Consider the following 10,421-nt stretch of genomic DNA (forward strand, 5'->3'; position numbering starts at 1 on the left):
TCAGGTGGGTTGCCCAACCCCCTTAGTTACAATATGGTTCATATCAAGCACTAAGCCCCTATCAAAGTACAACTTACTGCACCCCATTCACCCTGTTTCTAAGCAGCTTGCCATTTGCCCTTATTAATTGATAGGTCCCATTTGGAAAAGCTTTTTATACCTTCTACAGACCCGTCAACTTCTTCTTGAACTTCTTTTGGAAAGTAAAATCCAAATATCTCTCGTACTTCATCACCAAATCGACTTCTTCTATTTTTTTATCAGGAAAACTCTGATTAAACTTAGCAATTTGCTTCTCCCACTACTTTCCATTATAATTTGATGTTGCCTCCCTGTTCATCTACAAATCTTGGAGACTAACAATTTGATCATATAGCATCCCTTGTTGTGTGGAATTGACGCGCCACATCCCCTTTAAAGCACCCAGCTGCATATACATTGGCAGCACTGCCTCCTTACCATAGACCAACTCAACTGGAGTGAAAATGGTTGCCACCTTGTGGGACATCATGTACGCCCACAAATATTTTTTGAGATTCACTTCCCACTCCACCTCCTACTTGTAAACATACTTTTTCAGCATCTTTATGATTTGACCATTTGCACTTTCTACCAAACCGTTGCATTGAGGATGATGGGGGGAAGAGAATCGATGTTGGATACCCAGCTTCTCCACCAAATCCTTTGTGAGTTTACTTCTAAACCCCAATCCTCTATCAAAATAAGCACCCATGGAACTTCAAAACGACAAGAAACGTTAGCATACCACATGAGCATTCACCTCTTTCACAGCTTTGGCCTCGACCCACTCTGTAAGGTAGTCAATGGCTACCAAAATGTATTTCTTTTTGCTTGTTGACTTCAAGAGTGGACCAATGGCGTCCAAGACCCACTTATCAAAATCATTATGGGCAATGATAGCTCCTTGCAACTTTGCTATCAGCCTCCTCTCATCCATATTCTGACATTCGTGGCAGGTTTTTCACCAATAGTGTACATCACGTATCACCGAAGGCCACCAAAATCCTACCCTTAGAACTCAAAACAGAATTTGGTCCTTACCTTGATGTCCACTTTCCTCATGGCATTACTGCAGCACCATACCAATCTCTTCTTGGTAAAGCACCCTTCGTAGCACTTCATCTTGTCCATAGGTCATAAGATCCTCTCCTATTAATGTTGTGAATTTGCGGGACTTTTGCACTATCCTCCGCTTCTACAGCTTGGACAACCTTTTTGAACACTAGCCTATGCCCAAAAAGTCCTCGATATTGGTTTGATGGGGGGCACACTTGCATACACACACACCCAACATTGCGGACACAAGCACAAGAACAATAGAATAGAGGAGGGGGGAAGGGGAGGTGACACCAAAATACGAGGAATGATTGCCCAAGTGTATTCAAGATAGCCAAGTACAAACGGTCTCATCATCACGACCTCAATGGGCACAGAAAAAATGATCACGCCAACCCTCGTTGGCATCGTTTCTGGAATGGAACTTGCTTCCTCCTGCCTTCGTTGCGAGAGCACGCGTGCACAATCTCCCTCTTCCCTCAAGCTCCCGTCATCTGAAAGCACTCTCCTCCCAAAGATCCTCCTTGGGCTTTCTTTTTTAACCCTTGCACTTCTCTTTTTTACTCTCAAGGGGCATCGATGGTGTCATCGTTGCTCCCTTGCTTCTTGTTTTTCTCTCCTAAATGATGGCTTCTTTTTTTTCCCTTCGAGAGTCCTCTTTTTTCTTTTTTTTGTACTCCCTTTAAGTATTAGCATCCCTTTCCTTTTCCAAACCCCCAACCACCACTTCTTTTTCTGTTTTTAACGGAGCTAGGTTTTAGAGGAGACCTAATAGGAGAGCTAATGGAGGAGCTGGACATCTCACGTCGACAATCAACTCCTACTATCCACAATGAAACTTGTTAGTGGAAAAGGTAAATGGTGTGATCAATCACACAAGTGACTGGGACAAGCACCTCATGGCTGCACTTTGGGCTTATTGCACTTCATTTTTCACATCTCTTGAATACACACCTTATCACGTGGTGTACAATAAGGAGGTCATTCTACCAATAGAAGTACCCGGGGCGGTCACTTTTTAGAATGTGTATGATATCACGTGAGTTAACCGGAGAGGATTATTAAAAGACCAAAATGTATATATACAGAGGGGGGTGGGGGTTTTTTAAATAGGCTCACAGTGTAAGTATAGTATGTATATTGGGGTATTATTAATTACCTCTTGAACGCAGGTGATATAGGGGTCTTTTGATAAGTGACTGCCCCGGGTAGAAGTACAAATAGCTAGTCTTGAGGTGATAGCTAGGAAAATGGAATGCCCTAATGCTCATCTTTGCAACCACATTCTTGATTTGGAGAGGCTTTAGCTAGATAGAGAGGATGCTATCAACTACTATGTAGCACAAGTAGATCAACGATGACAAGAACTCAAGGTAAAAGGTATCAAGAAAGGTATGTTGGCTTTAAGATACGATAACAAGTTCAACACTAGAAGGATAAGAAATTTTCACCCAGATAGGAGGTCATTCACCATAAAAAATTTATATAGCAATGGTAGTTACAAGCTGATGGATGTCAATGGTAAGATTCTTAGAACACGTGTCAACGGATGGAGATTAAAGTAGTACTTTTTGAGGTTTGATCAAGCACCAATGATGGATATTCCAGAGGACAGGCACTCCTCCACCTCAACTAAAGAAGATTCAAATATGGAGCTAGGGGCATGAATGCCTCTAGCATAAAGGGGAGGGCTCTCTCTCAATTGGTTGTACATGTTGTTGAAGGTGTGCTTCAATCGGGCCGTCAGACCGAGGCTCTACAGCCTCATCTGGCTCCTCTTGGTCAGCTTCTATCGCCTCCCTAGACTGCCGCTCTCCAGCCTACTCTCCCTTTTCTTAATCGGCTTCAATCACCTCCCTAGATTGAGGCTCTCTCGCCTCATCCGACTCCTTTGGCTCAACTTCATGATGCTACTCCCCTAGCCCAGCCTCTCTAGCTTCACTCACCAACGCCACCTCCATTCGCATCCGGATGCAGCAGGTCGACCAATGGGCTCCCTCTCCCTCTCTCGCGACCCCCTTCCTCTCCTCACGCGGACGAACAACCGAAAAAAAAGCTACCAAAAAATCCACCTTAGGTTAATTTTTCACTTATAGACATCCGATGACCTTGATTGCTTGAAGGATTCCCACCTTTGATCCCACCCCATAGCGCCCATGCCACTTAGTCCTGAGCCCGCCCCCCCCCCACACCAAAAAAATAAAAGAAGTTGAAGGACTTGTGCGTACTTTTGGGCACAAAGGAGAGAGCAAGCAGCCCCGAGTATCCACAACATGGGGTTTGGCTATGAACCTTTCCGCCTTCCCTCATGAACAGCAAGAGCAGAGGCAATGGAAAGCTAGCATGCTGCCTTCACCCTTGTCTGAGCCTAGCCTGAGCTCCAAGGCCTCTTATTGTTTTTTGCATGGTTTCGTACTAAGGTATAGCATAATAGCAAGCACGCGATTCTTTGAAAACAAGTTGGGCACATTACTACTTCTGTACATAGTCACAACAAACCTAACCCAAACCCTAATTCTCACCTTGACTTTCCTGCAGAAAAAGCCATCTCTAATATTTGTGAGAGGCCAGTGGATTCTTTCTGCTTCAAATTGCATCCGGGCAAAGCGAAAATCTGCTTCTTCTCCTGAATGGTGAAGCTGCTTCTTTTGAGTTTTTTTTTTCTTGTTTCCTTATATCTTAATTGGCTTATCTCTGTATTCTTGACAGCTTGTTTTGTTATGCTTCACAAGACCTGCTTGTGATTGGGTGTCTGCATGGCCAATCTCACTTCAACGGAGCTCAACTTTCTAGTATTTCGCTACTTGCAAGGGTCCGGTTAGTTGTCATCTCTCTGCTTCCTATGTGCCATACGCAGTAGTGCATATTGTACACTCTATGTTTGAAATGACACTTACACATTGAAGACTTTGACAATAATTAGCATAGTTCTCAATCTGTTACCTGATTTTAATGCCCGGTTTCTCATGTAATACGCTAAGGTTCTTTTTCCTACCGAGGCTAGGTAGTGGGTATAGTTAGTGTGGAGGCAGAGGTTTTTCTTGCAAATATGCAGACTTCAACTTTTCGGATTCATTCTTCATGAAGGTTGTTGAATGTGGAACTTGGAGTTTCAGCTAGTGTTCTCCAGGATTGGCTACTTCAGTTATGGTTAGACAATGGGGGAAACATTCACGACCTTCTAGAGCCAGGGCAAGTGGCTTTTTGTAAGGCTTGGTTACTGAGTTCTATGTGCTTCTATTTGACAAGACTCGCTTTCTCTTCCTTCTTTTTTGGGGAAGGGGGACTCTCTCTTTTCTTTAGCATGAGCTTCTGTGGCACCCTTGTTTTTATTTGAGCAAGTGTCTTTTTGAGAAGGAGGCATGCTTTTTCTATGCAGACTTAAATTTTTTATCATGGGCTTCTTTTCTCTGCGCTGCCCTTGATTTATTTTAGCAAGCGTGTTTGCGTGTGCACTCTATGACAAAAATTAATGTCTCTGAGTCTATTAAGAGTCGTCACATGTAGGCATTGATACACAGAATTTTCCTTGGTGCACAAGATTGTTTCTTTGTGCATGGAGGGCCTATTCTCTAGGACTTTTTCAATTTCTTGATGTCTGTCCGATCGTACTTAAACTCAATCAATAAACAAATATCCAAGGGGGGGTGCTAACAATGGAGTTTGGGGCCAACAATTGTCTTGTTCAAATGCCTCTCCTTGCACCATCTTTCCCATCTCCTTTTCTTCTAGGATCTAATTCAGATATTTTAATTGTTTGAAAGTTGTAACGTTGAACTAAGCCATGTAGATTTTGATAGTTGATAGTCATGTACCCCAACTACTATTCCAAAGTGGTTATAAGAGGTCCTTCCTCTGACCATCAAGTTGTGATGCTAAATGCAATGTGCAACGGAAGTGATTTAAGGTCAATCCTCAGGATGAGTGCTCAGTGCATACTCAAGGTTCCTTTTACTGCATGAGAGTTCCTTCTACTTCATGAGAGAGATGTGCAATAGTCCAGAGAGAGAAGAGACGATGATATCGTGAGTGAAGGTTCTATGAGTGAGAGAAAAGAAAACTAACACCATATGGGGTCCCAAACCTCCCTCCAAGGGCCTCCTTTCTATCGCTAGAGAGGTGTTTACTTTAGATTGCACAAATGTTGATACAATGGTCTTAGATGTTGATGGGATCTTGCTATACGTACTTGGATCTGCGAGGCTAAGGGCTGAAAATCGAAAACGCTAGAGGTAAAATTTGCAATCGATGGTGCTAGATCCTGAATGTTGGTTGATTAGCAATTGTGGAGTAGATTTGCAAGCCTTAGTCACGGTGCATCTTGTATGATATGCGATCTTTTTTTATTCCTTTTTTATAATTGAGATGCATTTTTGAGTGGTGATGCGTAGAGAGGGAGAGATGGCAAATACGCTGAGGGTTTGTGTCATTGAGGGGAGCTGTGTGTGCTTTGAATAGTTTCTTTTTTTGGTGCTAGTGTATAGTATTTTCAACACACACACACATTGAAATGAGGAGATAGTCGTTTGAAGCTCTAAGATCAGCTATGCTTTCAAACGTTTAGAGTTGAATTATTGAATTATAAACATGGATCTGTTTTATATAGTCCATTCAATGATGTATAATTTTTTCTTCAAGCTCAAGGCTTGGTATCTAAAGGCTTACCCAACCTAATCTATGCTTAAATTGAATTTTTTTCGGCACGTGACCATAATTTACCCCATTCTTTTGAAATGACATTTTGGGCACCTCATTGGTATATGGGTTTAGCTGAAGAAAGACCAATGGATTCCGAATTGTTTTATCAATCCCCAATATCCTAGGTTCAACAACAGGGTCACTTGTTGGACCATCCTTGTTTCAAAGAGCTAAAATCACTTTCTAGGGAGATTTTTGAAATTTGAGGGGTATTTTGCTTATCACGATTTGACCTTTGAAGTTTGGACCTTGGGGACTGGGGTTTTGTCCATGGCCGTGCGAGGCTTAGCTATGGCATCCGAGTCCTAACTTGCTGATCAGTGATGCTTAGTCCTAACATCCCGACCTGCTGGAGCTGGCGTCTGAGTCTCAACTTCTTCCACTGCAGCTACCAACGTTGTTGACTCCCTGAGCCTCTTGTTACCCGTCTGATGCTACACCTAAGGCTGTTCGAGGCACGAATCTGTCCCAAATGAGTAGCAAGTTGCGCAAGCCAGCTAAAGTGCTACCGCCTACCACAAGACCACGCGCTACCGCTTGGAGTTGGAGCCTGCTCTATGCGTGCCGCAGCCAAGGACTCAAGAATCAAGAGCCTCGTGACTTTTATTTCAACATTTCCTTACTGTACGTTTAATAATGTTTATATATTTAGTCTTTTTTCTCAAGTTCCAACAGAAAGAAAATAAGGGCAAGCTAGGAAATTGGAATTCTCTTGTTTTTTAGGTCAAAAATTTGAAATGTTTGTCCGATATTCACACTAAAATTTATGTAATTTTTTGGTTTACTTCAAGGCAAGCTTGAAACCTAATTAGGGTTTTACAATATTAGCTCATAGTTTGAAGCATCTGTCGATAATTACACTAAATCACAGTTTGAAGGCACAATATACACTAAATTGGCTTTTAGATCATAGTTTGAAGCATCTATCGGTAGTTACACTAAATCTTGTCACATTTTGTCAAATTTTTTCAAGGCAAGCTCAAAATCTAGCCTAGATTTTGCAAGTTAGTGATAACCTATGAAAATTAGAATGCATTATTTCAGTTTTCAATGTCAATTAAAGAGTTCAACTCTCGACTAAACAATGTGGACTATGTATATAAAATGTATATTGTTTTTTTTGTTAAATAACAATTCCATCTACCATAGTGTTAATAAAAAAATACTTGGAAACTTGGAAAATGCCTTGTTTCGGAGCTTGTAAACCTTATGTTTTATATGGTTAAAGTATTTTATATGCTTCAATCTTAAAGAGTTTAATACGCCGCAATCTTTATTGTTTTGGCCATACTCACAATTTTGGGTGGTAGTGTTGTATTAACTCAATAAAGAATGTACTTAATCTCGAACTGGATGTGTGACATCATAGCGTTAAAGATTTAAGATGGTTAGTTTCTTTTACATGTAGTTACAAATTCTATAGTCTCAATTTCCCACATGGTCATATGGCTTGACCGGGTGTGTTATCTTGAGCTATAGTTTCTTGCCAAAACACGTCTACTAGCATACCTTGGGTCTATGTGTCACACATACACAATGTCTTTATTTTGTATATAATTACAAATATCGACACGTCTAGCATACCTTGGGTCTATGTGTCACACATACACAATGTCTTTATTTTGTATATAATTACAAATATATTCTCAATTTGTCACATGGTCATATGGCTTAACCGGGTGTGCCATCTTGAGCTATCAATTTTTACCTTCATTTCTTATAGCTATCCATATGGCTTGACCAGGTCTCTTGATCTATCCATTCTTTCCAAATGTGTAGTTGTGCCTCTTTTTACGATAAAAAGTGTTAAAGTTTTTAAGACTGTTAGTTTTTTTTTTCCATGCAGTTACAGATTCTAAAGTCTCAATTTTCCACATGGTCATATGGCTTGATTGGGTGTGTTATCTTGAGCTATAGTTTCTTGCCAAGACACGTCTAGCATACCTTGGGTCTATGTGTCACACATACACAATGTCTTTATTTTGTATATAATTACAAATATAGTCTCAATTTGTCACATGGTCATATGGCTTAACCGGGTGTGCCATCTTGAGCTATCAATTTTCACTTTCAATTCTTCTAGCTTTCAAAGTGAAATATAGTATACCAATGTGTCACATTAGGTTAATACAGGAGCCTTGATGTGATAGTTTAGAAGAGAATCAAAAATTGTGGGGAGATACAAGAATGCACAACTTTCTCTCTTTGAACCTTGGAAGACCACATATTTCAACCACCATGAGGGCAACAAGGAAGTCCATATGTTATAAAACAGGGGTCAGGGAGGATATATTTCAACATGTGGCTGAGGTTTACAAGCATCAAATGGGTAGAAACAACATCCTGATGGGCAGTGTTCCTGTTATTATTGCCGAAGATGAGACTATTATAAAGAGGATGGTTAGGTGGAATGCAAGGGATGATGAACTTATCGGCTTTTGTGGAAGGAAACAAGAACACAATTGTGTACCAGGTTTTGTGGTGGTCGTTGGTTCTGGTGAATCCGGGTACAACAATGTTGTTGAGGCGTTCCACGCTAATATTATTGCTCACTATGCACGGGTTCTTATTGCAAATCCACTCATTCATTGTCTACCAAAGCTTGTTTTAGTTTAGGAAACTCTCTTTAGACATTTCATTTTTTATGTTTTGATTTATCTATTTTATGTACACGGCAACCATATGACATGGACATGCCATTTTGTTGATTGTGTAGTATGAGAAGCATGACATATGAGCACTTGGAATGTAGTTTGGTTTCGAGGGTTCTTAAGTTAATTTGGTAGGCTACTTTTATGTTTTCATTTTGTGTTTGTTTTGTACATGATCGCCTATCGATGTGGACATGGCCTTTTGGTAATCGTGTGTGAAGGTTTCCTATGTACTATGATATGCAGTTCATACCACCACTTTGAAGTTAGATTACTTTGACTCTATTGAAAATATGTTTGATTTTAATGTGTAAAATAATCCTTAAATCCCACGTGGGAGCCCAAGATAAGGTGGACAATTTATTTGGCAAAAGAAATTATGTGATGAAAATCCCATGTGGGAAACCAAGAAAAGGGTGTATTGATTTTTTTTGAGAAAGAGGTCTCCGTACAAAGGATACTCTAGCAAAATTTGTAAGATTTATATTTTATGTACAAACTCAAAATTTTGCTTAAGCATAGACGTGCATTCATATCACATATAATTGTTTTTGTTCGAAAAAATTAATGTTTTATTGGGTTGTTTTTGTAATGTGTTGATTTGATGAGTGAAGTTTTTCATGGTTGTTTAAGAGTATGCATTATTTGTTAATTAGAGAATAATCCATTTCATATGTGTGCCTTAAATCCCATGTGGGAAGCCTACTAAGTAGGTGGTAGTATCATATGTTTTTAGATTGAGATTTGTATCAGTTTACAAGGCAAATGCTATTTGTTTTTTGACAAATTACATTCAAACAATTGGTTTATTTTGATTTAGTATTCATTATATTTGTTGTTTTTCATGGTTTGTTCTCTTAACATCTATTGTAAATGAAAACACACTACAATGTACACTTATGTTCATTTGCAATTCAGCGTGTATTTTTGCAAAAGCATGTGCTTCTAAAATTGTTATATTACTAGTAAACATACAATAGTGGGTCATTAAATTCCGTACAAAATCTGTATGAGGGGGGATGGCTCATTGTGAGAACGTCTTTATCTTGTCCGTATGTCGAGGGCTAGGTTAGCATGTAAGATACCATACATAGAGGGGTTTCTCTAATCTTGATGCACGCAGGTGACATCCCCCCATTACTAATAGTGAATTCCCCGGGAGTTTTTATTATAATACTATGTTGACTAGTTGCATTATGGGCTAGGTCTTTCAATACTAATACTTGAGACCTCATTTGTATTTTCATAAGGAAATTCAAGGCCCTTGGTGGTTCTTTCACACACGGATAAAGACTTTTTGGGATACATAATAGAAGTGTCAACCAAGATGGGACCACCAAAGACTTTAGTGGCAGCAAAAGGTACCAATTTTTGTGATTTTTGGCAGCCTTTTCCAGTTGGAATTTAAAAACATGAGAAATGTAGCCCGTGAGCTGAAGTTTTTGATTATCTTTTTTTAATGATTTTTGGAGATTGGAGCTCCAAGATATGACTCCAATTTGCCAATTCTTCATTTTGCCACATAGGGCACCCTTGAACTCTTTTCACCTTAACTCTCCATGCTCACAATCCAAATAGTGGACCCCAATTTGCCACACAGAGCAGCCTTGAACTCTTCTCACCTTCTCCTTTCCACAGTCATTCCTCTCTCTCCCTCACAAGATCTGCAAATTTCAGCCCTCGCACCTCTTGCTCATCTTCATCTCTCCCTTCATCTCCGTACTTCATAACTTCTCCTACATACATACTTTCTCTTTCATTCTCTCTCTCACACAAAAATACAAACTTACCTACATACACACATATGTACATACAATCAAAGTCACATGCCCACATAGAAACACAAAGAAAAACTCATCCTCAAGCTTGATAATATGGAGAGATTTCTACCTCTCTCAAGGATTTCATTGCGGTGACATGACGAAGAGTCTCTCTCTCTCTCTCTCTCTCTCTCTCTCTCTCTCTCTCTCTCTCTCTCTCTCTCTCTCTCTCTCT

This window comes from Adiantum capillus-veneris, chromosome 4 (assembly GCF_014529385.1).
Source record: "Adiantum capillus-veneris isolate H3 chromosome 4, ASM1452938v2, whole genome shotgun sequence".
Taxonomy (NCBI): Eukaryota; Viridiplantae; Streptophyta; class Polypodiopsida; order Polypodiales; family Pteridaceae; genus Adiantum; species Adiantum capillus-veneris.